The sequence below is a fragment of the Pristiophorus japonicus genome, chromosome 23, assembly GCF_044704955.1.
Source record: "Pristiophorus japonicus isolate sPriJap1 chromosome 23, sPriJap1.hap1, whole genome shotgun sequence".
In the NCBI taxonomy this organism is placed as follows: domain Eukaryota; kingdom Metazoa; phylum Chordata; class Chondrichthyes; family Pristiophoridae; genus Pristiophorus; species Pristiophorus japonicus.
Window position 1 is genome coordinate 53667757 of NC_091999.1, and position 21582 is coordinate 53689338.

The 21582-nt window shown below is 41.0% G+C and overlaps 1 non-coding gene across 1 annotated transcript; it reads left to right on the forward strand.

Annotated features, from left to right (window-relative positions):
* The first annotated feature begins 16235 nt into the window (after positions 1-16235).
* Positions 16236-16308, forward strand: trnaf-gaa (transfer RNA phenylalanine (anticodon GAA)). Its single transcript has one exon. It is a non-coding gene; the product is annotated as a tRNA-Phe (tRNA).
* The last annotated feature ends 5274 nt before the right edge of the window (positions 16309-21582 follow it).

A 21582-nucleotide genomic window follows, 5' to 3' on the forward strand; every position in this document is an offset into this window, starting at 1 on the left:
AGGGCCACGTGAATTATAAACAGAGACAGGTTATAGTGCATTTTAAACAGAGACAGAGCCCAGTGTAATTTTAGCAGACAAGGAGTAGTGTAATATAAACTGAGACAGGATGCAGTGTAATTTAAACAGAGACTGGGTCTAGTGTAATATAAACAGAGACCGGGCCTAGTGTAATTTAAACAAAGGCAGGATGTAGTGTAATTTAAACAAAGACAGGGTCTAGTGTAATATAAACATGGATAAGGTTAAGTGTATTAAAAACAGAGACATTGCCTAGTGTAGTATAAACATAAGAACACAAGAATATAAGAAATAGCAGCAGCAGTAGGCCACCTGACCCCTCGAGCCTGCTCCGCCATTCAATAAGATCATGGCTGATCAGATCATTGACTCAGCTCCACTTCCTGCCCCCCATAACCCTTTATTCCCTTATCGCACAAAGATCTGTCTATCACCGCCTTAAATATATTCAATAACCTAGCCTCCACAGCTCACTGTGACAGAAAATTTTATCGATTTGAAACCCACTGAGAGAAGAAATTCCTCCTCATCTCTGTTTTAAATAGGCGGCCTCTTATTCTGAGTCTATGTCCCCTTGTTTTATGTTGCCCTGTGAGTGGAAATATCCTCTCTGCATCCACCCTGCCAAGCCCCCTCATTATCTTATACGTTTCGATAAGATCACCTCTCATTCTTCTGAATTGCAATGAATAGAGGACCAACCTACTCAACCTTTCCTCATAAGTCAAACCCCTCATCCCCGATATCAACCTAGTGAACATTCTCTGAACAGCCTCCAAAGAAAGTATATCGTTTCGTAAATATGGAAATCAAAACTGCACGCAGTATTCCAGGTGTGGCATCAACAATACCTTAAAAAGCTGTAGAAATATGTCCCTGCTTTTATACTCCATCCCCTTTGCAATAAAGGCCAAGATACTATTGGCCTTCCTGATCACTTGCTGTACCTGCATAGTATACTTTTGCCTTTCATGCACAAGTACTTCCCGCTCCCGTAGTCCTGCGACAATTTGCAATTTTTCTCCAGTTAAATAATAACTTGCTCTTTGTTTTTTTCTGCCAAAGTGCATGACCTCACACAAGTTCCAACATTATACACCATCTGCCAAATTGTGGCCACTAACTTAGCCTGTCTATGACCATTTGCAGATTTCTCGTGTGCTCCTCACACATTGCTTTTCCTCCCATCTTTGTATCATCAACAAACTTGACATCGTTACACTCAGTCCCTTCTTCCAAGTCGTTTATTTAGATTGTATACTGATCCCTGCGGCACCACACTAGAACCATTTATCGCGACTCTCTGTTTTCTGTTAGTTAGCCAATCCGCTATCCATGCTAATATATTACCCCCAACACCGTAAACTTTTATCTTGTGCAGTAACCTTTTACGTGGCACCTTGTCAAATGCCTTCTGTAAGTCCAAATGCACTGCATCCACTCGTTGCGCTTTATCCTCCCTGTTCGTTACATCCTCAAAACACTCCAGCAAATTTATCAATCATAAATCCATGCTGACTCTGCCTGACCGAATTTTGCTTTTCCAAATGTCCTGCTACTGCTTCTTTAATAATGAGCTCCAACATTTTCCCAACCACAGATTTTAGGCTAACTGGTCTATAGTTTCCTACATTTTGTCTGCTTCCTTTTTTAAATAGTGGCGTTACATTTGCAGTTTTGCAATCTGCTGGGACCTCCTCAGACTCCGGGAAATTTTGGTAAATTACAAGCAATGCATCCACAATCCCTGCCGCCACTTTTCTTGAGACTCTAGGCTGCAAATCATCAGGTCCAGAGGAATGTTTTGCCTTTAGTCCCAATTTCCTACTGAGTACCACCTCCTTAGTGATTGTGATGGTCACTCACAGATTAGTACAGCACAGAAGGTGGCAATTCAGCCCATAGAGCCTGTGCCGGCTCTTTCGAAGAACAATCCAGTTAGTATCACTCCACCGCTCTTTCGCTATATCACTGCATTTTTTCTCCTTCAAGTATTTACACAATTTACTTTTGAAGGCTACTATTCAATCTATATCTACCATCCTTTCAGGCAATACAATCGAAATCCTAACCAGTGGTCTCATTAAGAAGTTTGTCCACACATCGCCTTTGGTTCTTTTGTCAATCACCTATCACTTGCAACATCTTCTATTTATGTATTATATCTCAACTCTTGATGATTTTAAACAGGTCTTTCAAATCTGCTCTTAGACTTCTCTCCTCTAAGGAGGAGAATCGCATATTTTCCTATCTCTCCACATTAACTGACGTCCCTCATCTCTGGTAACATTCTATCACAGATGCCCTCAACCTTGTCCACTCCAAGGAGAACAATCCCACCTGCTCCTGTCGCTCCACATTAACTGAAGTCCTTCATTCCCGCTGCTATTCTACTAAAATATAGAAACATAGAAAATAGGTGCAGGAGTATGCCATTCGGTCCTTCTAGCCTGCACCGCCATTCAATGCGTTCATGGCTGAACATGCAACTTCAGTACCCCATTCCAGCTTTCTCGCCATACCCCTTGATCCCCCTAGTAGTAAGGACTTCATCTAACTCCTTTTTGAATATATTTAGTGAATTGGCCTCAACAACTTTCTGTCGTAGAGAATTCCACAGGTTCACCACTCTCTGGATGAAGAAGTTTCTCCTCATTTCGGTCCTAAATGGCTTACCCCTTATCCTTAGACAGTGACCCCTGGTTCTGGACATCCCCAACATTGGGAACATTCTTCCTGCATCTAACCTGTATGAACCCATCAGAATTTTAAACGTTTCTATGAGGTCCCCTCTCATTCTTCTGAACTCCAGTGAACACAAGCCCAGTTGATCCAGTCTTTCTTGATAGGTCAGTCCCACCATCCCGGGAATCAGTCTGGTGAACCTTCGCTGCACTCCCTCAATAGCAAGAATGTCCTTCCTCAAGTTAGGAGACCAAAACTGTACACAATACGCCAGGTGTGGCCTCACCAAGGCCCTGTACAACTGTAGCAACACCTCCCTGCCCCTGTACTTAAATCCACTCGCTATAAAGGCCAACATGCCATTTGCTTTCTTAATCGCTTGCTGTACCTGCATGCCAACCTTCAATGACTGATGTATCATGACACCCAGGTCTCGTTGCACCTCCCCTTTTCCTAATCTGTCACAATTCAGATAATAGTCTGTCTCTCTGTTTGTACCACCAAAGTGGATAACCTCACATTTACCCACATTATACTTCATCTGCTAAGCATTTGCCCACTCACCTAACCTACCTATTTCACTCTGCAGCCTCATAGCATCCTCCCCGCAGCTCGCACTACCAACTAACTTAGTGTCATCCGCAAATTTGGATATACTACCTTTAATCCCCTCGTCTAAATCATTAATGTACAGAGTAAACAGCTGGGGCCCCAGCACAGAACCTTGCGGTACCCTACTAGTCACTGCCTGACATTCTGAAAAGTACCCATTTACGCCGACTCTTTGCTTCCTGTCTAACAACCAGTTCTCAATCCACGTCAGGACACTACCCCCAATCCCATGTGCTTTAATTTTGCACATTTATCTCTTGTATGGGACCTTGTCGAAAGCCTTCTGAAAGTCCAATTATACCACATCAACAGGTTCTCCCTTGAACACTCGACTGGAAACATCCTCAAAAAATTCTAGATGATTTGTCAAGCATGATTTCCCTTTCACAAAATCATGCTGATGTGGATCTGTCATGTCACCTCTTTCCAAATACGCTGCTATGACATCCTTAATAATTGATTCCATCATTTTACCCAGTACTGAGGTCAGGCTGACCGGTCTATAATTCCCCGTTTTCTCTCTCCCTCCTTTTTTAAAAAGTGGGGTTACATTGGCTACCCTCCACTCGATAGGAACTGATCCAGATTCAATGGAATGTTGGAAAATGACTGTCAATGCCTCCGCTGTTTCCAAGGCCACCTCCTTAAGTACTCTGGGATGTAGTCCATCAGGCCTTGGCAATTATCGGCCTTCAATCCCATCAATTCCCCCAACACAATTTCCCGACTAATAAGGATTTCCCTCAGTTCCTCCTCCTTACTAGACCGTCTGAGCCTTTTATATCCGGAAGGTTGTTTGTGTCCTCCTTAGTAAATACCGAACCAAAGTACTTGGTCAATTGGTCTGCCATTTCTTTGTTCACCGTTATAACTTCCCCTGATTCTGACTGCATGGGACCTACGTTTGTCTTTACTAACCTTTTTATCTTTACATATCTATAGAAACTTTTGCAATCCGTCTTAATGTTCCCTGCAAGCTTATTCTCGTACTCCGTTTTCCCTGCCCTAATCAAACCCTTTGTCCTCCTCTGCTGAGTTCTAAATTTCTCCCAGTCTCCGAGTTCGTTGCTATTTATGGCCAATCTGTATGCCACTTCCTTGGCTTTAATACTATCCCTGATTTCCCTTGATAGCCACGGTTGAGCCACCTTCCCTTTTTTATTTTTACGCCAGACAGGAATGTACAATTGTTGTAGTTAATCCATGCGGTCTCTAAATGTCTACCATTGCCCATCCACAGTCAACCCCTTAAGTATCATTCGCCAATCTATCCTAGCCAATTCACGCCTCATATCTTCAAAGTTACCCTTCTTTAAGTTCTGGAGCATGGTCTCTGAATTAACTGTTTCATTCTCCATCCTAATGCAGAATTCCACCACATTATGGTCCCTCTTCCCCAAGGGGCCTCGCACAAAGATATTGCTAATTAATCCTCTCTCATTACACAACACCCAGTCTAAGATAGCCTCCCCTCTAGTTGGTTCCTCGACATATTGGTCTAGAAAACCATCCCTTATGCACTCCAGGTATTGCTCCTCCACCGTATTGCGTCCAGTTTCGTTAGCCCAATCTATGTGCATATTAAAGTCACCCATTTCCTCTTAACCTTCTCTACTCCAAGGAAAACAACCCCAGCTTCTCCAGACTCTCCACATAATTTTAATCCCCCATCCCTGATGCGTTTCCAGTAAATCTCTTCTGTACCCTCTCGAAAGTCATCACGTCCTTCCTAAAGTGTGGTGCCCAGAATTGGACACAATCCTCCAGCTGGGGCCGAACTCGTGGTTCCAGTCTTTCATCCTTGGTACCAATCTGGTAAATCTCCCCTCACCCTTCTCTGCTGTAAGAAGAACAGCCCCAGAATCTACAAGATGTCCGTGTAACGAGCGTTTGCATCCTACTTCCAGTACACACAATCGCATCGAGCTCCAGGCAGGAACTGGCCCGTCCTCAATAGCGAAAATGGGCAGGAAAAAAGAACAGCTGAAAGTCGACGGTGACTATAAGCAATTTTTCAAAAACTGTGATCCTTTTTTATTTAATTTAAATGCAGAAAAAATATCCTCACTTCCCCAGCTAGAAATTCTACCCGGTGCCAGTTCGCAGCGAATTCCCTCTCCGTAAAGGTCACCATTCTATTTCTTGTCAGTTTTTATAGATGGAGGTGGGAGGGTTAAATGTATATATTTGCCATCGCTCTCTCTCTTATTTGTTAATATATATGAAAGCCCGGTGAAGGAATTGGGTGCAGAAAATTCCAGCTGAGGAATCCTCATCGATGGAACCAGAAACACTGCAATAGGATAAATAAGAATCAGTTGTGCTGAGGGAGGGATGGAGGGAGGAAGGAGTGGAGCAAAGGAGGGGTGGAGTGATGGAGTGGTGGAGGTGTGGACGGAGGAAGGGATGGGTGCAGGGAGGGAACGATTGATGGAGGGAGGGATTGAGGGAGGGAGGAATGGAGCAAGGTAGCGTTGGAGTGAAGGATGGGTGGAATGTGGACGGAGGGAGGGAGCTGTGGGTCCAGGGATGGAGCGATTGATGGAGGGAGGGAGGGGGGAGGGTGGGATGAAAGGAAGGAGGGATGAAGGGAGGGAGCGAAGCAGAGGCGGGTAGAGGGAGAAAGGGATGGTGGGAGGGACTGATGTAATATCTCCCAATTTACCCGATCAAAACTCTTCATATTCTTGAGCACCGATAATAAATGACCCATAACCTGCTCAGCTCTAAGGAGAACAATCCCAGCTTTCAGTTGCTCTGATGGTGCAGCTCACGCAGTGTAAATCTCAAGTTCCGTGAGTCCTTCTGCCTCAGGCACTTCCAGATATTCCCTGCGGAATCACTGACACTTTTTTATGGAGCCAGTGCAAATCCCTGTGTGTGAATTACATCACAGGCAAGATAAGAGAACTCTCCCTGATAATAAACGGATCAGTGTAAGACTGGAATCAGGCTCTGAAATTCAAAGACGATGAGCTGAATGGCAACATTTTAAAATGCAAGCTGTGATATGTTCAAGCCTCGCTTCAGTGGAATCGCTCTCGCCTCTGACTCAGAAGGTGACAGATACTAAACTCCACTCCAGCGACCAGGTCAGATGTGCCGCCTTTCGAGTCAGACATTAAAGTGAGGCCCCATCTTCCCGACCAGTTGGATATAAAGGACTCTTGGCACTATCGTAAAGAGCAGAGGAGTTCTCCACGGTTTCCAGCGCAACAAATTATCACTCAACCAACATCTGAAAAATAGATTATCTGATCATTATTTAATTGCTGTTTGTGGGATCTTGCAGTGCAGAAATTGGTTGCCACATTTCCTACATTACAGTAACGACCACACTTCCAAAAAAATATCATTGGCTGTAAAGCAGTTTGGGACAACATGAGTTCATGAAAGTCGCTGTATAAATGCAAGGTGTTTCTAAATGTCAGCATTTGAAAATACAAGTTGCGATATGTGAAAAGCTCTGATATTACTGCAATTGTGGAACACTCCTTGGGCACTGGTTAACTTATTTAGTTTCAATTGGTTAAATCTTCCAATAAATGGAGATCCAGTGGAATAGCAGCCTGTTCAGAGATGTTCGACTGATTTCGGCAGCAGAACTTTCAGAACTGAAGTATACATTTTAAAATGTATTCCCTTGATATAAATCACATCTGTTCTATTGAACAAAACTGAAGCCAACGTCACAGTTCGAGATATGTATATATCTGTATGCCAAATGTCAATATTATTTTAAATAGCCCTTGTTGTGAGATGAAATGAATCAATAAATGACTCTGTTTATCTGATTTTTCTGCCATGAACACTTCAGTGATGCGTTTATGTAAATAAACACAGAAATAGAAGTCCCAGATTAGAGCATTGAGCGACAGAAACACAATAAATGTGTCCCCACCAACATGGCACAGAAATAAAGATAGAGAGAAATGAAAATATCTCAACAGATTCCAGCAACAATTGTTTTTTGTTACATTTCTCTAAATTGTAGGAAAATAAAGTAACGTTGATACCCAGGGTCAGAATTGGGAAAGATTCTAGTCACCGTATAAAGTGACATCACAAATTTCCTGTATCCTCTCCCTCTCCTGTTTCCACTTTCCACCTTCTCTCTGGAGAATGGATAATTGGCCTTCCCCCCACAACGAGATGTCAACATCTAACAAACGTTTTCCTTGAGCCCTACTGAAATGCTTCGAAGCAAGTTGATTATAGTGCGCAGATGGAGCTTTAATCCAAAATGTGACATGTGTATGGAATGATCTGGGAGTTTTTGATGGGACAATGTAGAGGGATCTATACACTGTATCCAACCCGTGCTGGACCAGCCCTTAGCGTGTTAGATGGGACTGTGTAGATAAAGCTTTACTCTGTACCTAACCCGTGCTGTACCTGCCCTGGGAATGTTTGATGGGATAGTCCAGAGAGACTTTAATCTGTATCTCATCCAAGCAGTACCTGCCCTAGGAGTGATTGATGGAACGGTGCAGAGGGAGCATTACTCTGTATCTGAAACATGCTGTACCTTCCCTGTGAGTTACAGAGTTCAGTGCAGTAATAAATGAGACAAGGTCTAGTTTAATATAAACAGAGGCATGGGCTAGTTTTTTAAAATGGAAGAATGGGGCTAGTTTAAAAAAACAGTGTCTTTGTGTCGTTTACTATAAGCAGAGACATGGTCCTGAGTAATAGGAACAAAGGCGTGGCATATTCCAGTAATATCTGAGACACGGCATAGTACAATATTAGTAGCTCTAGTGCAGTAAGGTTTTATTTATGCCTGGCATGTGGGTGTCGCTGGCAAGGCCAAGGTTGAAAGCGTAACCCTAATTGGATTTGAAAGCCAGGTGTTGAGCTGCGACCTTGAACCGCTTGCAGTCCGTGTAGTGAAGGTACTCCCGCAGTGTTAGGGAGGGGTTTCCACGAATTTGACCCAGCAATTATGAAGGGACCATAATAAATTTCCAATTCAGGATTGTGAGTGATTTGGAGGGGTACGTGGAGGTGATGGTGTTCCCACGAGCCCGCTGCCCTTATACTTCTAGGTTTGGAAAGTGCTGTCGAAGATGTCTTGGGAAGTTGCTGCAATGCATCTTGTAGATAATACTCACTGCAGACAAGGTCCGCCGATAATTGAGGTAGTGAATTTTTAATGGATGGCGTGATATAAACAGGAACAGGGTCTAGTATAGTAATAACTGAGACAGGCTCTGGTGTATTATACAATCGTAGAATGGTCACAGCACATAAAAGTGGCATTCGGCCCATATAGTCCGTGCCGCTCTCTGCAAAAGTATTTCAGCTCGTCCACTCCCCCGTCCTTTCCCGTAGCCCTGTGAATTTTCTTCCTTTACGTATTTATCCAATTCCCTTTGCAATGCCATGATTGACTCTACGTCCACCACCCTGTCAGGCAGTGCATTCCAGATCCTAACCGCTCGCTGCTTAAAACCAATTTCCTCACGTCGCCTTTGGTGCTCCTGACAATCACCTTAAATCTATGTCCTCTGTTCGCGACTCTTACGTCAATGGGAACAGTTTCTAGGCAGCTACTCTGTCTCGAGCCCTTATGATTCTGAACACCTCTCACAAATCTCATCTCAACCATCTCTGCTCTAGGGAGAACAACCCCATCTTCTCTTGTCTAGCCACATAACTGAAGTACCTTATCCCTGGAACCACACGCAAATCTTTTCTGCACCCTTTCTAAGGCCTTCACATACTTCCTAAAGTGCGGTGCCCAGAATTGGAAACAATACTCAGTTGAGGACTAACCAGTGTTTTATACAGGTTGGTCATTGCTTTTGTATTCTATGCCTCTATTAATGAAGCCCAGGATTCCGTATGCTTTTTAAACCACTTTCTCAACCTGCCCTGCCACCTTCGATAATTTTTGTACACATACCCCAACGTCTCTCTGTTCATCACGCCCTTTAGAATTCTACCCTTTCGTTTATTTTGCCTCTCCTTCCTCCCAACAAAATGTACCACTTTAAAATGTTCTCCGTTTAGTTTGACACATGTCCACCCATTCCACCATCATCTCTATGTCCTCTTGCAGTCATCAGTACCCTCTTCACTGTTCACTCTGCTTCCAAGCTTTGAGTCATCTGAAAAGTTTGGAATTGTGCCCCGTACACCAAAATCCATGTCATGAATATAAATCAAAAGAAGCAGAGTTCCTAGGATGAACCACTGCAGAATACCTCTGTATACCTTCCGCTGGTCAAAAAAAAACACGACTGTCTGATTCCTGATACTCAACCAATTTCATATCCATGCTGCCACTGTCCTTTTTATTCTATTGGTTTCAACTTTGCTGGCAAATATATTATCAAGGCAATTTATGGAAGTGGACCACATCAACCATATGAACTGAGACTAGGTATTGTGCATTAAAAACTGGGACGGGGTGTGGTGTAATGAGAGAAGCAATAAGTTAGATAATTACAGATTTGCTAACCTCTTGCCAGGTACAGGTGCATTTTCATTTTTACCATCACTTACACACTAGAGTTAAATCTCAGGAGCATCCGTGTGATGGTGTGGTGAACACTGGCCAGTAAAGCGCAGAGACAGGTGGGTGGCTGCTCATTATCCTCGGTGTGAGTTAATCCCCTTTCCAACTGAATATTGCGGACAGACTTGGTCACCTTGATAAAGAAATTGTCAGTGTGACAAAACTTTCTAAACAAGAACACACAAAACAATGGGTTATCAATAAATGGTAAAGGTATTAACGACCTGCAATTGCATTTTGAATACAATAAAATGCTGAAAAATAATGGTTGAAGCTTATCATTTATCTTTGTGGAATGCACACATTATGAATGATGTGTTTTGTACCCACATACACACACACACATGCAGATACACATACTCTTTTCAGTTGTTCTTCAAAACCAGATGAGACATTTTTTCCGGTGGATATTAGCACCACGCGGCCGACCATTCGACAGTGCTGTGACGTCACGGTTCCAGGCCCTGTCTGACGCAATCAGTGGGTCACGGGACAGCTAAATAGGAAATACTGGAGGAAAAACATTCCTTATTATTAAAGAACAGGGAGGAATTGGCACAGGACAAAACAAGTGACAATTAGTAACTTTTAACACACAGAGTGCCAATAAGTAGTGCAAATTGCAGTGAATTGCTCACCTTCAGTCCTGTCCCTCAACCCCAGTCCATCTCCAGGAAATTGTTACAAAATTCACCCCATCCTATCAACACGAATATAACCGACACAATACCAGATAAATTAGTAATTGCACACAGCTATTGATAGCTGTTAACAAAACTAAACAAATACTTCAAACCAAAAAAGTATTGTATCCTCAAACCCACAAACACATACATCTTTATTTATATTAATATCGATCGATCCCTCTTTAAATCTTCTGCTTAAGTAACAGACGCATGGACAAGCACAGAAATAACTGAGGCAGGGTCTGTTGTACAATAAATAATGACAGCGTCCAGTGCAAGAATATTTTAGACAAGGTCTTTTATAATATGAAGACAGATGGGGTATATTATAATATATTTCAGACATGGTCTATGTCAGGAATGACGGATAAAGGCTGTAATGTAATATAAACAGAGATAGTGGCATTGGAGGCTGTTCAGCGAAGGCTCACCCGGTTGATTCTGAAGGTGAGGTGGTTGTCTTATGAAGAAAGGTTGAGTAGGTTGGGCCTATACTTGTTGGAATTCAGAAGAATGAGAGGTGTTTTTATCGAAACATATAAGGGGGCTCGACAAGATGGATGCAGAGAGGATATTTCCACTCATAGGGGAAACTAAACCTAGGGGGCTAATTCTCAGAATAAGGGGCTGCCCAGTTTAAATAGAGATGAGGAGGAATTTCTTCTCTTAGAGGGTTGTAAAGCTATGGAATTCTCTGCCAGAAAGAGCTGTGGAGGCTGGGTCATTGAATATGTGTGAGACAGAGATGGAAAGATCTTAGAGCGATAATGGAATAAAGGGTTATGCGGAACGGGCAGGGAATTGGATCTGGGTCCATGATCAGATCAGCCATGATTAAATGGCAGAGCAGGCTCGAGGAGCCAATTGGCCTACTCCTGCTCCTATTTATTTTGTTCTTATATTCTTAGATCCTAGCGTGATTCAAAAATATTCGTTGTCCATTGCAACAATAACTGCGGCAGGATTTAGTGTTTTATAAACAGAGAAGGGTCTCAGTGTTATATGAACCTAGACATGATGTAGTAATAGAAACACAAAATGGAAGAATGATACAGCAGATAATGTGTACATTCAGCCCAATTGTGCCTGTGCTGACACTAAGCTAAAATAGCTAAGCAATTGGTCCCACTCCCCCTACTATTTCTCAATATCCCTGCATTTTTTCAAATATAATTATTTACCTAATTCCCTTTTGAAACTTATTACCTGAACTGCTTCCAGCACCCTATCAGGTAGTGTATTCCAGATCATAACAGCTCGTTGTGTACTTCTTTTTCCTCATTTCGCCTCTGGCTGTTTTGCCACGTTCCTTAAATCTGTATCCTCTGGTTACAGACCCGTCAGCCAATGAAAAATGATCTTCTTATTTAAAGTGTCAGAACCATTCACGAATTTGAACTTGTTTATAAAAGCTCCTTTTACCCTTCTCTGCGCTAATGACAACAATCCCAATGCCCTGATTGTCTTAAGTTAACTGAAGTATTTCATCCAAGGTACTATTCTAGTAAATTCCCGCTGCATCCTTTCCAAGGCCGTGCAATCGTTCCTAAAATGTGATACTCACAATAAACAATGTTTTACAAATGCTTAGCAATAAGTTCCTTTCATTTGCATCCTACGTCTCCATTTATAAAAACGGAAGATAGTGTATACCTTCTGCATTCCAAATCAGAGCCATTGCTATATTAAACCATCTCCTCATCTCCCTTCTGTTTTTCTTTGCAAATAATCTTAAATCTGTGTCCTCTGGTTACCGACACTCCTGTCAGTGAAAACACTGTCTCACTTTTAACCCTATCAAATCCCTTCATAAAGGGAAGGCTATAACAGGCAGAGGTATTATTTTCTGATTGCTGCCAGAGATTGATTGGTAGATTTTGGTTCGTTTACGATATTACAGATGACAGAACCAATGCTGGTCGATGGAGTTAAGATGCCGATCATCCATCATCTAATTGAATAGAGGCATGGTATAGTTCAGTACTAATTGAGAAAGCGTATCGTGTAACTTAAACAGAAGAATGGTCTAATCCATTAATAAGAGAGACAAGACCTAGAGCAATAAAAAGAGGAGACATCGTCTCGTGTAGTAATAAGTGCGACAGTGCCTAGTGCAATATAAATAGAGACACGGTATAGATTGTAATAACTGAGAGTGTCCAGTGTACTATAAACATAGGCATTTCCTCGTGCATTATAACTGAGGCAAGGTTTCGTGTAATATGAAAGATACATAGCCGAGTGCAGCAATAAATGAGACAGTATTTAATCTAAGGCTATATGAACAGAGGTACGGTCCAGTGCAATAATAACTTAGCAGGGCATCGTGTAATGTAAAATGAGACAAGTCTGAGTGAAATTTAATCACATGCATGGTCAAGTGCAGTGATAACTGAGACAGAGCCTAGTGTAATATAAAGAGACACGTGTTCTCATGCAATACTAACAGAGAGAGCCTTGTGTAATATAAACAGAGACATGGCTTAGTGCAGTAATAACTGACACATGGCCCAGTGTAATATCAACAGATGCAGAACATAGTGTAAAATAACTAGTGACCAGGTCTAGTGCAATGATGAATGAGGCAGGACATTGTGCAATATTATCAGAAAAAGAGTCTAGTACAGTACTGATGGAGACAGGAGCTAGTCTAATATACCTGCGATATGGTCTGGTGCAGTAATAACTGAGACATCATCTTGTGTAATATAAACAGGGACATTGTCTTGTGTAATATAAACAGAAACATTGTCTCGGGCAATGTAAACATGCACATTGTCTCGTGTAATATAAACAGAGAGATTGTATACTGTGATATAAACGGAGACATTATCTAGTGTAAATATACTGAGACAGTGTCTAGTGTAATATAACCAGAGACATTTTCTAGTGCAATATAAACAGAGATATTGTCCAGTGTAATAGAAACTGAGACAATGTCTACTGTAATATAAACAGAGACTGGACCTACTGTAATATAAACAGAGACAAGTTCTATTACAGCAAAAACTAAAACATGTCCTGCTGTACTTTTAACAGAGGCATTCTCCAGATCAGTATAACTGAGGCTGGGCATAACTGTCTAAGTTATTAATGTACTTTACCTGTTCTCAGTTTATATTATACAGGACCATGTCCCTGTTTATATTACACATGACCCAGTCCCAGTTATTCCTGCACCAGAACATATTTTAGTTAAATTATATCTGACCATTTCTCTGTTTATATTACATAAGTCCCAATATCAATTATTACTGAAACAGATATTTCTCTGTTTATATAATTCATGACCTGGTTTATATTACACTAGGTTCTGTCTGAGTTATACTGCAGTACACACAGCCTCTGTTTAAAAAAATAAGGACATAACAATGAGGTGCAAGAGTCGGCCATTCGGCCCCTCAAGCCTGCTCCGCCATTCAGGAAGAGCATGGCTGATCTTCGACCGCAACTCAACATTAACTGAAGTCTCTCATGCCTGATGATAATCTACTACATCTCCTCTTAACCATTTCTGCTCTAAGGATAACAATCCCATCTTCTGCGGTCTCTCCTCATTAAATGAAATACCTCATGCAGGTACCAATCTACTGTCAATATGCTTAAAATAAGCCATTGTTCTGAGTTGAGTCTAATCAATAAGCAACTCTGTTGTTCTGATTTTGCTGCCATGAACACTTCATGGCAACCAGTGAGGCGTTTCTGTAAATAAACACAGAAATAGAAGCCCCAGATTAGAGTATTGAGCGACAGAGACACAACAAATGTTTCCCCACCAACACAGCATCGAAATAAAGATGGACAGAAATGGAAATGTCTCAACAGATTCCAGTAACAATTGTTTTTTGGTACATTTCACTAAATTATATTCGAATCAAGTAAAAATGATGCCCACGGAGAGAATGGGGAAAGATTCCTTCTCGTCAGCATGAACAGCAACATCACATGTCTCGTCTAATTCTCCTATTTCCATTTTCGGTTCCGTCTCTCAAGAATTGTTCATTGACATTTCCCCACAAATAAATGTCAACAGCTAACAAAAGATTACCCTCAGCCATAAGGATATGCCTCAGAACAAATTGATCGGAGTGCACAGAGGGAGTTTTAATCCAAATGTAAACTGTGCATTAAATGACATGGGAGTATTTGATGGGATAGTGTAGATCTTTACGCTATATCTAACCCGTGCTGTATCTGCCCTGCGATTGTTTGATGGGACTTTGTAGAGGGAGCATTAGTCTGTGCCTAAACTGTGCTGTACCTGCCCTGGCAGTGTGTGACACGTGGCAAATAAAAAACAGAAAATTATGAAGTGATACTTTTTGATAGGAAGAATGAAGAGAGGCAAAATATACTAAAGGATACAATTCTAAAAGGTGTGATGAACACAGAGACCTGGGGATATATGTGCACAAATCATTGAATGTGGCAGGACAGGTTGAGAAAGTGTTTTGAAAAGCATACTTCATCCTGGGCTTCATAAATAGAGCCATAGAATACAAAAGCAAGGAAATTATGACGAACCTGTTTAAAACACTGATTAGGCCTCAAATGAAGTTTTGTGTCCAATTCTGGGCACCGCGCTTTAGTAAGGATATGAAGGCCTTAGCGAGGGTGCAAAAAGGTTTACGTGTGCTTCCAGGGATAAGGTACTTCGGTTATGTGAAGAGACAGGAGAAGCTGGGGTTCTTATCCTTAGAGCAGAGAAGGGTGACATAACACACAGAGTGCCACTAAGTAGTTCAAAGTGCAGTGGATTGCTCACCTTCAGTGCTGTCCCTCAATCCCAGTCCATCTCTGGGAGATTGTTACAAGAATCAGCCCATCCTCGCAACACAAATATTACCGACGCAATAACAGATCTAAATTACTTTGCACACAACTCTTGCTAGCTAGTAACGAAATTAAACGTATGTTCCAACGAAAAAAGTATTGCATCCTCCCAACCTCACGCATATATATCTTTATTTATATTAATATCTATCCACCGTCTGTATATCTTCTGTCTATCTTACAGACGCATGGTCGAATGCAGAAATAACTGACAACCATGTCTGTTGTACAATAAATAGAGATATAATCATGGAGTGGGAGTTTATCCCAAAACTATCTGAGACTAAGGCAAAAGTGAGAAATACTGAGCCCCGGTTGACACAAACAGACATTGTGTTGTGAAGTCAAAAGATACATGGCCCAGTTTAACATAAAGGCAGACAGGGCCTAGTGTAAAATCGAGGGAGACAGGGTCTAGTGTAACCTAAACAGAGACAGGGCCTAGTGGAATATAAATGGAGACAGGGTCCAGCATAACATAAACAGAGACAGGGCCTCGTGTAATATAAAGAGAGACAGGGCCTAGTAAATATAAACAGAGACAGGGTGTAGTGTAATTTAAACAGAGACAAGATCTCGTGTAATATAAACAGAGACAGGGCCTAGTGTATTATAAACAGAGACAAGATCTAGTGTAATATAAACCAAGACAGGGCCAAGTGTAATATAAACAGAGACAGGGCCTAATGTAATTAAACAACGACAAGGTTTAGTGTAATTTCAACAAAGATAGTGCCAAGTGTAATAAAAACAAAATAACATAAGCAACAGGAGCAGGAGTCGGCCACCTGGTCCCTCGATCCTGCTCTGCAATTTACTATCATGGCTGATCTGATTATGGACTCAGCTGCACCTCTCTACGAACCGAAATGTCAGCCGAAATAGCACAGTTGGAAGAGCGTTAGACTGAAAATCTAAAGGTCCCTTGTTCAATCATGGGTTTCGGCAGATGTTTTTTGGCATGCAGGTACAGCAGGCATTTAAGAAAGCAAATGGCATGTTGGCCTTAATCGCGAGGGGATTTGAGTACAGGGGCAGGGATGTGTTGCTACATTTGTGCAGGGCCTTGGTGAGGCCACACCTGGATTATTGTGTACAGTTTTGATCTCCTAACTTGAGGAAGGACATTTTTGCTATTGAGGGAGTGCAGTGAAGGTTCACCAGACTGATTCTCGGGATGGCGGGACTGACCTATCAAGAAAGACTGGATTAACTGGGCTTGTATTCACTGGAGTTCAGGAGAATGAGAGGGGACCTCATAGAAACGTTTCAAATTCTGATGGGTTCAGACCTGTTAGATGCAGGAAGAATGTTCCCAATGTTGGGTAAGTCCAGAACCAGGGGTCACAGTCTAAGGATAAGGGGTAAGCCATTTAGGACCGAGATGAGGAGAAACTCTTCACCCAGAGAGTGGTGAACCTGTGGAATTCTCTACCACAGAAAGTTGTTGAGGCCAATTCACTAAATATTTTCAAAAAGGAGTTAGATGAAGTCCTTACTACTCGGGGGATCAAGGGGTATGGCGAGAAAGCAGGAATGCGGTACTGAAGTTGCATGTTCAGCCATGAACTCATTGAATGGCGGTGCAGGCTAGAAGGGCCGAATGGCCTACTCCTGCACCTATTGTCTATGTTTCTATGTTTCTATCCACATAACCGTTTGTTCTCTTATTGTTCAAAGATATTTCTATCTCCACCTTAAATATATTCAATGACTTAGCCTCCACAACTCTCTGGGGCTGAGAATTCCACATATTACAACACTCTAAGCGAAGAAATTCCCCTCATCTCAGTTTTAAATGGGCGGCTCCTTATTCTGAGACGATGTCCCCTAGTTTTATTTTCCCCTGAGTGGAAATATCCTTTCTGCATTCATCTTGTCGAACACCCTTATTATCTTATAAGTTTCAATAAGATCACCTCTCATCTTCTGAATTCCAATGTGTATAGGCCCAACCTACTCAACCTATCTTCATAAGTCAACCCCCTCATCTCTGGAATCAATGTTCACTGAAATGCCTCCAATGCAGATATATCCTTTCTTAAATACAGAGACCAAAACTGGATGCACTACTCTCGGTGTGGCATCATCAATATCCTGCACAGTTTTGCCCATGAACTTAGTCTGTCCATATCCCTTTGCAGATTTTCTGTATCCTCCTCACAATTTTCTTTCCCACCTATCCCTATCTTTGTAACATTTGCAAACTGGCTATATTACACTGCAGGCCTTCATCCAATTTATTATTATCGATTGTAATAGTTGAGGTTCCAACCCTGATCCCTGCGACACACCACAAGTTACTGTTTGCCAAATGGAAATTGACCAATTTATCCCGACTCTCCGATCTGTTAGTTAGCCAATCCTCTATCCATATATTAACCCCAACCCCGTGAACGTTTATCGTGCAGTAACCTTTTATGTGGCATCTTATCGAATGCCTTCTGGAAATCCAAATACACTACATCCAATGGAGCCCCTTTATCCGACGTGCTTGTTACATCCTCAAAGATCTCCACCAAATTTGTCAAACTTGATTTCCAGTTCACGAAACCATGCTGACTGTGCTTGATTGAATTATGCTTTTCCAAATGTCCCGCTACTGCTTTCTGAATGGACTCCAGCATTTTCCCAATGACAGATGTTCGGCTCACTAGTCTATAGTTGCTTGCCTTCTGTCTGCCTATTTTTTAAAATAGGAGCACTAAATTTGCAGTTTTCCAATCCGCTGGGACCGCCCCAGAAACAAAGGAATTTTGGTAAATTACAACCAATGCATCACCATCTCTGCAGCCACTTTTTTCAGGACCTTTGGATGTAAGCCACCAAGTCCTGGGGAATTGTCTGCCTTAAATCCCATTATTCTACCGAGTATTACTTCATTAGTGATAATAATTGTAATAATTTCCTCCCTCCATATAGTACTTTGATTTTCCACTATTTGGATGTTTTTAGTGTCTGCTTCCGTGATGACCGATACAAAATATTTGTTCAATGCGTCTGCCATTTCCCTGTTCTCCATTATTAATTCCCCAGTCAGATCCTCTTGTTTACCAACATTTAGTTTAACATCTCTTTTGGATTATGTACATGTAGAAAGTCTTACCATCTGTTTTTATATTTCGTGCTGGTTTATTTTCCTAATCTGTCTTCTCTCTCTTTATAATTTGTTTAGTTGTTCTTTGCTGGCTTTATAAAGTTTCCCAATCCTCTCGGCTCCCACTAGTCTTGGCCACATTGTATGCCTTTGTTTCCAATTTGACACCATCTCTTATTTCGTTAGTTAGCCACGGATGGTTATCCCTACTCTTTCAGTCTTGCCTGCGCATTAGTATATATTTTTGTAGCGAGTTATGAAATATCTCGTTAAATGTCTGCCACTGCTCATCAACCGTCCCATACTTTTATCTATTTTCCCAGTACGCTTTAGCAACCACTGCACTCAGACCTTTGTAGTCTCCTTTATATAAGCTTTGGATACTGCTTTGAGAACCAACTCTCTCACCCTCCAACTGAATTTGAAATTCAACCATGTTATGGTCATTCATAGATTAGTACGGCACAGAAGGTGGCGATTCAGCCCAAAGAATCTCTGCTGTCTCTCTTGAAGAGCAATCCAGTTAGTCCCACTCCAGCGCACTTTCCCTATATCTCTGGATTTTTTTCCTCATTCAAGTATTTGTACAATTTTATATTGAGGGCAACTATTGATTCTATATCTACCACCCTATCAGGCAGTACAACCCAAATCCTAACCAGTGGTTGCACAAACAATTTCGTCCAAATATCGCCTCTGGTTCTTTAGTCAATCACCTTACATCTGAATCAATCACCTTACATCTGAACCAGTGGTTCTCAAACTTCTTGTATTCGCGGCACAATTTCGTATACTAGAACTTTTGGTGCACACTTGAAGGGATTAAAAGGTTAAAAAATCAAGTTTCAGAAAATTTAAAAAAACATTTTATTAGTCACAGTATATGAGATATACAACATTGGATACATGTATGTTATTAATTATTTTTTATTCTGAATGAAACAACACAATAATAAACTATAATAATAATTCCTCACGTTAATTACAGATTAATTAGTATTTTAATGTGCTACTTGAGCCTGACGTTTTTTAGTTCTGTCACTGATATTAGGGCCTATAACCGATAAGGCCTCTCTCATTTCGTGTTCAAGTTCGCTAAATTTTGTCCCTTTTTTTGCATTTGATGTTCGTAAGAGGTAAGAATCCTAATTCACAGAGATATGATGTTGAAAACTGCATCAGAATTATCAAAGCTTTTTTTTGATATTGCAGGATATTCTTCTTTAATAGAAATCCAGAATGCATCAAGAAACATATCTGAATGTTTCATTTTAAGACCGTGGTCTATAGAAATAGTAATTAATTCTTCGTCTTCTTGCAATGTCAAATCAAAATCTGACGTACTAGTTGGAGAAAATGGATTTCTTACCCAATCATACTTCTCTACATCCAAAGATAGAAAATATTTTTTGAAGTTATCTTCCAGTGATGCCAAATGCTCCATCAGGATAGGAGCAAACTTTTAATACTGTGATTTGTTATCAAAGGGGACATTTCAAGATTTTGTTCTGTTGCTCTCTTTTTCCAGATATAATTATTTTTCTGAAAAGCTAATAGCTTGTCTGTGGAGGTGAGAATGTTTTCATTTCGCCCTTGCATACTGGTATTAACGCTGCAAAGACAATTATATATAGCTGCCAAATAGGCTAACTTCGCACACCACATTTCACTCTTAAGGTATTTGCAAAAGGTATCGTTTCCTTCTCTTTCAAAAAATACTGACAATTCTTCTTTAAGTTCAAATACACGACATAAGACTTTCCCCCTTGAAAGCCATCTTACATCTGTATGCAAAAGTAAACATTCGTGCTGTGCATCCATAGCTTTGCAGAGCTGTTTAAACAAGCAAATTTTTAAAGATTTTGAATTTATATAATTTACAATATTAACAACTTGATCTAACACAGATTTTAATTCTAGCAGTAATGTCTTTGCAGCAAGTGCTTCTCTATGCAAAAAGCAATGGGTGAATAATATATTTGGATTATGTTTTTTTGTGAGCATATTGAATCTTTTGACATATCTCACCATAGATTGAGCACTGTCCGTGCAGGTCCAAGCACATGAGTCCCATAAAATGTTCAAGTCTTCTAATTATGAATTCACAGAATCAAATATGCCTTGACATCTAGTATTTTCTGGAAGTTCTCTACAGCACAGAAATTGGTTAAATATCTCGTTTTCATGAATGAAGCGAATAGATGCTAATAATTGTGCTTTACCACTAATGTCGGTGGACTCGTCGATTTGCAGAGCTAAATTCGAGTTTGTCAGCTTCTTGGCTACATTTTCTTCAATGTAAGGTGACATTTCATTTATGCTTCTCCGAATTGTATCATCAGACAGCGGAATCTTTGCAATGTCTTGTTCTGCTGCATCACCAAACAATATTTTGGCAATTTTACGACTTGCAGACAAAATAAGTGACTCAGCTAAAGTATGAGACTTCATTTTCTGCGCTATTAATTCAGCAAATGCATAAGAAGCAATTTGAACCTTATCTGACACCCTTAACATTTTTTTCAAAATATTTCACTTCTTTTGATTGCGTCAACATTAATTTCCTAAAATAACTCTGATCTTTTGTTGAAAGATGTGCATGCTTCGAAGTAAAATGACGTTTCAATTTACTGCGAACCATTGCACTGTTCTACAGTTTTTTTCTGCACAAACACACAATGGAATGGGACATTCCTCTTATCCTGTCCATGAAAAACTGAACCTCAAATAATCCTCCATATATTGACGATGAATTTTGGATTTTTTAGGATTTGGTTCGGCGCCGCTTGTACTGGCTTTGGTTGTTGGCCTATTAGCGCCACTTGTAGTGGCACTGTCATTGACATCTCCTTGCTCATTTTTACGTTTTCTTAAAATGAATTTGTCCATTGCGGGGACAAACTTTATTCGAATGAATGATCCAAACTCCAGGCAGACACGAACTGAGACTTCCAATTTCCAAACTCCAGAGAGTCCAGACAGAAACGAACCTTGAGTTGAACAGGAAGTTTCGATTTTGACTATGATCAAAATATGCTAAAAGCCAACTCTCAGAAATCAAAGTAACCGCTAGGGTTGCGAGGCCAGTTCAAATTGGATGTCGCTTACATCAAAGGAGCCACTAA